Below are 6496 nucleotides of genomic sequence, written 5' to 3' on the forward strand. Positions count from 1 at the left end.
GGCTTTCTGAAAGTTCAGTTGCACTATATCCACTGGATCGCCCTTGTCCACATGCTTCTTCATCCCTCTGACATTACGCCTCAACTTCTTCATAGAAATATTGTTCTATGAATGTGGCATAACTAAGGTATGTTTTATGCAAGATGGGTGATGTGACATATCATTGGAACGGTTATGATTTACTGAATGGGATTATTCTATTTGTATGGATGTATCATTTCTGTATCTGAAGTTAGGAATATGGGCTCTGTATCAATTACAAAAGTGCTTGCACCAGCGGAATGCCCCTAAACAGTAGGCAATCAGCCTGGATGGGCCATTAGGAAAGACAATAAGACTTTGAAGATACTAATCTTCCTCCTTCCTGAGAAGTTTCCTGGGATGCTGCTTTGACACTGCAGGGTCATGTGATCATGTCACCTCACAGAATCATGGAATCCATAGAACCTCAGGGTTGGAAGGGACCTCAGGAGGTCATCTAGTCCAAGCCCCTGCTCAAAGGAGGACCAATTCCCAGCTAAATCATCCCAGCCAGAGTTTTGTCAAGCCTGCCCTTAAAAACCTCAAAGAAAGGAGATTCCACCACCTCCCTAGGTAACCCATTCCAGAGCTTCACCACGCTCCTTGTGAAAATGTTTTTCCTAATATCCAACCTAAACTTCCCCCTCTGCAACTTGAGACCATTGCTCCTTGTTCTGTCATCTGCTACCACTGAGAACAGTCTACCTCCATCCTCTTTGGAACCCCCTTTCAGGTACTTGAAAGCGGCTATCAAATCCCCCCTCATTCGTCTCCTCTGCAGACTAAACAATCCCAGTTCCCTCAGATGGATATCATTTTGACTGGTGGTATTTTTCCAAAAGGAGGGAGTGGGGGGTCAAATGATTCCTGTCATAGCCAAATCCAATTTAAGGATTCAAAGGGAGTTAATCTAGGTTCTTCTCCACCACCTCCCTGCCCAAAAAAGGAAGACTGCTGAAAACACCTGGAGAACTAAAAGAACTTATTTGTGTGGGAGGAGGGCAGGGGCTGAGCCCAAGTGAGAAAGATCTAGCCTGGGAAAGGAATACCTGGAGAGTTAAGCTGAAAGCAGTGCAGTTTACCTTCACGAAACTTTCCAGCTCCCTGGCAAGTTGGCTGAACATTTGCCAAACTGTTGTTGTTGTTTTTTGGTGTAAAAGAGTTGCCGTTTAAGGATGATATTGGGTTTATATCAGCACTTGTTTGGGAGGATTTGCATAACCCATTCATGGTTTCACCACTCAGGAGTAGCATTGCAATCCCAAATGCATGCAGATAAAACCCCAAGAGCATGCATTCCCTAAATATGTATCTAGGAAACACTGTTGTCCAGAGGTCAGATTTCTCCCCCAAGGTCTGAATTCCATGCATGGTATCTGGGCTTAGTTGCATACCCTGCAATCCTAAAACCTGCAGAGTTTTATCATCTCTGCAGGAGAGAGAACTTTACAGGCTCTCTCCTTCAATGCCTATAAACTCTGCAGGCTTCTGGTACCAACAATCCCTGTTTCTCCAACCCCTGGATTGTTCCAGTGACCTCTGTTATGGGTTGTGCTGTGTGTCCTATATTGGCTGCATCACTGGAAAGCACAATGCCTACCCGTGTTGCCTTATAGTGCAATACTCTCCCACAAGGAAAAACTTCCCTGCGGCCTCACATGGCAGTCACCTCTGGCTCATTGTTCTCCCAGATTTATTGAGGAGTTCTCGTCTAACCTTGCTGCTTTCTCTGTGTGTGGCAGGCTTCTCCGAGGAAGAGGAGGCACAGAGAGAAAAAGAAGAAACCCAAAGGTAAGCAGCCTCTGACCCCACAGCTGTGGTGGCAGACTCAGGCCCCATGCAAAGCAGAGAAATAGGGTCTATTCCCCTACCTGCCTCCCCTCTTCCTGCGAAGGCACAGTCGTGCCCAGAGTCGTGCACAGCCACTGGCTGGGGCTCTGTTCACAGGCTGCCTCTTAAATCTGGGGCTCTAGAGCGCTAGGAAGCAGAGGGTGCCCAAGCAACTTAATGTCTCCTTTATGTCTCACTTCTGGCAGCCTTTGGACACTGTGAGGAAGAGTTGGAGGAGGCTTGTGCATCCCTAGAGACATGGTAAGCAATGCCCCACTCCATAAATCTGCAGTGGGTCAGTCCTATCCTATAGCATCATGCAATTCATCCCCACCCAGGGGCAGTAGCCTGAGTAATCCATCCCCTGCCCCGAGCTATGTACCAGGCAAGCAACTCTTCTCCTTTAGAATCATGCAATTCATTCCCACCCAGCAGAAGTTGCCATCTCTAATCCACCCCCACACCTCGTACAGTGGGTCATTCCCTTCCTCGAGCATCATACAGTTCATTTAACCTGGGGCAGTGGGAGGTAGATTGTGTCGACTGGATTGGACCATCCTCCCCTCCCAAGAGGGGGAGAAAATGTTTTCTGGAAGCAGCCCTGTGCGCACCAGGGAGCTGACGTGGAGAGGTCAGGAGGAAGACTGGCGTTTATGGTACTGTGAGTAGGGTAAAAGGGATCCAGCAGCACTTGGATAATGGCCCCTCCTCCAGTCCCCCAGAATAGGTTCCCAGTAGTATTTGAACCCTGGACCTTCAGCTCTGCAGCATAAAGCACCCCTTAGAGCTAAAGAGGTAGCTGCATTAGTTGGTAGCTATAGTAGGCTGTTATCCTATATGTTGAGTAGCATCTGTGGGCGGGACAGGACACACACGCTGCCAGCAGGATACACTCTCACCTCCTCAGCACTAGACAGGGCTCACCTAACAATCCAACTAACCCAAACCAGAACATCCAACGCCCGGGTATTGCAGGGGAGGAGGCTGCCTCAGTGGAGAATGGGACAAGGAGCCTTTCGGTGCCACACCTCTGGGTAAAAGAGGACCTGAGGGCAGGGCCTGCACTAAGCTATCTGCTCTCTCTGTTCCACAGCTGCCCTGTGCCCCTGGAGAAGCTCCCATTTGCTCACAGCCTCAGGTTCCTTGAAAGGAGGCTACAGTACGTGGCCAGACACCTGGATGAAGTTCTGAGGTGAGGGATTATCAGAAATTAAATGCAGAGATTACAAATTGGGGTTGTGAGTAGGATCAAATCCTTCTGTACTGCAATGTCTGCCAGCAGGCGACTATCTAGCACCTGCCCGTTCTGTGTTTGAAAGAAAAAGCAATCAAATAACACCCTGTGAGGGGGTGTCCACCCCACATAGCACTGGAAGGGGCTCAGGTGGTCAGGCAGGCCCATTAACTCCCCAGGGTGCACCTGGAGGAAGAGCCAGGGAGCAGGGAATTGATTCCAAGCAGGCTCAGCTGGCAGGAATAGGCAAGGCCTATAAAGCCAGGAAGCTGGCAACAGACAGGGGCTGCTGCTGGGAAAGGGCAGCCCCTCCCTGGGAAGAGCGGGGAGTGTTTGGAGCTGGCGCACCCAGAACAAGGAGGGGAACCAGGAGTAGTAGGAGGCAGTCCAGGCTTGGAGAGGAAAGCTCAGAACTGCTGGGTTCAGGGTCCCTGGCCTGGGGCCCAGTGTGAAGTGTGGGCCCGGGTTTCCCTACCAGCCACCAAGGGCATGGCATAGACCGGCTGGGCAGTGAACAGGAAAACTGTCTGGGTCATTGTGGGAGTGACAGTGACCACATGTGACAATTGGAAGGGGCAATGACCTCGAGAGCTAATCCCCAGAGTAGGCAGCAGACAAGCAGTAAGGGGACACCACATGATACACCCCAAACACGAGTCATCAGCTGGGTTCAAACCCAGGACTTTCAGGACCATAGCACAAACCACCACCACTGGAGAAACTCCCTTAACTGGGAGCAATAGTAGGTTATTAGCCTCTAGTGTATCAGCCATTAGAAGAGGACAGTTTTCCAGTGGGTTAGAATGTAAGAACATAAGAACAGCCAGACTGGGTCAGACCAAAGGTTCATCTAGCCCAGTATCCTGTCTTCCAAAACTGGCCAATGCCAGTGCAGAAGAGGGAATGACCAGAACAGGGAATCATCAAATGATCCATCCCCTGTCACCCACTCCCAGCTTCAGACAAACAGAGACTAGGGACACCATCCCTGCCCACCTTATCTCATAGCCATTGAGGAATTTATCTAGTTCCGTTTATAATTTATAGTCTTGGCTTTCACAACATCCTCTGGCAAGGGTTACATATACATGCTCACATCTTCCTCCCCCAAACCAATTGTTCTTAGCTAATCTTTCTATTAAAATAGCAGTAGATCCCCGATCATGTTCAAGGCCCCATTGTGCTAGGTGCTGCACATGTGCGTGTGACGAAGGGGTTATCATTCTAGATAAAATGACTGCCAGCTCCCCCTGTCAGTCCTTCTTTACTCAGTTGATTTCCTTGGATAAGTGTGTGGTGTGCAATGCATGCCTAGCCACTGCCCCATTGCACTACTGTTGGAAGGCTGTGCCCAAGCCCTGCCTTTGCTCAGCAGGGCCATGTCCCATCTGTCCCTATCTGCTCTCTCCCACAGGCCGAGTGTGTCGACATTTTCCATGAACCAGTTCTCCTATTCCTCTATGGAATCCACCACCTCTTCCCTTTGGAGTCCCAGCTCCTTTCCCCTGAGAGAAGCCTCCGTGACGTGGTCAGAGCCCCTCTGTCACACAAAAGGGAGATCATGACTGTCGCAAGCCGGGAAGGATCCACTCATCCCATCCAAGCCCAGCCTCTTCCCAATCCTCCTGCCCACAGCAGACGAGACCGGCGAGAGCAGAACATAGGTCTGGACCAGATGTCAGCCCATGGCTCAGACTTCAACATCCGACAGAAGCATCTGCAGAGCCAACTTGGGGCTCCACAAACCCCCATCCCGGGGGAGCCATTGCTGGATGAGCAGGACACCAAGCAGCAATGGGCATTCAATACAGATCGGCCCAATTGTGGATTTCCAGCAAAGGTCTCAAAGCCCCTGAGATCCGACACCAGCCCTCAGCATGCACAGGAGATCCAGGAGCCATGTGTTTGCCCCTCGGGACCCCTGTCCCAAAAGGCCCACAGGATCATGGCATCCCCTGATGCCATCCTGGCCAGGCTTGTGCCTACGGCGAGGGTCAAGCTGCAGGATCACGTGCCTCAGAAGTGCTCGGAGATCCAAATGAAGGTGTTTCCTAAGATCGTGAGAGAGTCACACAGAGATGCTCCCCTCCTGAGAGAGACTGTCCTGCCTGGGCCACTCCGCCCCCTAGGGAGCCAGGCAAGCACAGGATAGTGGCATTCCCAACAATGGGACAACAGCCTGCCCACCCCATCGAACTCCACATAAGGCGTGAGCATCTGGTCATGCAGAGGGGGCTGCTCACCCTGGACCCAGAGCCCCCGGCAAAGCTGCCTCACGCCGTCCAAGCCAGGGGAGCCAGTGTGGAGTTCAGTGAGATGGAGACCGATTTCCTGCAGACGGGGAGGCAAAGCACAAGCTCCTTTTCTTCCACACGTCCTCCAACGCCAGTGGAAGATACCACCATGGAGACGGGCAGGAATAATGGCGTGTCAGGAAACCAGATTAACCCAGATCACTGCACTCTGCCAGCAATGGTGGGTCTGGCATTGCCTCCTCCAGGAACCACAATAGCAGAGAAGACCCTCGAAGCAACACTCCAGATTTGTAGGAGCGAGTTGAGAAAGCCCCTGACCAGTGTGAGCGGCACCAAAGAGACTGAAGAGAAGCTGGAGCTGCATATGGAGAGGAAGGTGATCTTGGGAGAAGGCTCCTGCCTGGGGCCAGGGGCCCAGGCAGGTGAGAGCAGGGCAGATCTTCCCAGGACCCAATGCCACCAGGTTGCCCCAGAGGCACCAGGCTCTGAACAGATCACAAGATCCACCCTTGACTCTCTCCTTGCTGGGCAGGCTGCACACGACCTGCAGATCAAGCAGCTGACGGAAATGTTGAGCAGCTCCCGCCTCATGGTGGGCCAGGTCTCAGTTTGCCAGCAGTGCCGCAAGGCATATCCAGGAAAGATGAAGGGTAAGAAAACTCAGAAAGAGACATCTACTGAACTTCATGGTCTTCAAGACATCGTGGATTCACAGGGGTTCGATGGAACTGTGAATTCAAAGCTCTCCAGGGACCAGCCGTCAATCAAAATCTGCCAGAAGTGCGGTAAGCTTCGATGCAAGACACCAGCTGGCTCTGCAGGTGCTGACTTGCCCAGAAGTTCCCATGGAATTCCACAGCGATGGACTCCAGGAGACTCCTCAGCATCATCCAACCACAACAAGATGCCAGTGCTGTGGCTTCTTCCAGCAGGCAAGAGCAAGAAGCAGGATGGAATGGGGAAAACGGCTCCCACCAAGCAACCAAAGATGGTGTCCATTGCAACGAGTACAACAGGGCTTTGGCAAGCTGGGGAGAAAGCAACTGAGAATCCTGAAGATTCTGCCCCAAAGTCACCAAAGGCCTCCAGAGCGAGGACACCATCCCCTCCAAGGAGCAAAGTTACAGTGCTCAAACAGATGTTAATGTGCCTCAAA

Source organism: Gopherus flavomarginatus (assembly GCF_025201925.1).
Source record: "Gopherus flavomarginatus isolate rGopFla2 chromosome 1 unlocalized genomic scaffold, rGopFla2.mat.asm SUPER_1_unloc_4, whole genome shotgun sequence".
Classification (NCBI taxonomy): domain Eukaryota; kingdom Metazoa; phylum Chordata; order Testudines; family Testudinidae; genus Gopherus; species Gopherus flavomarginatus.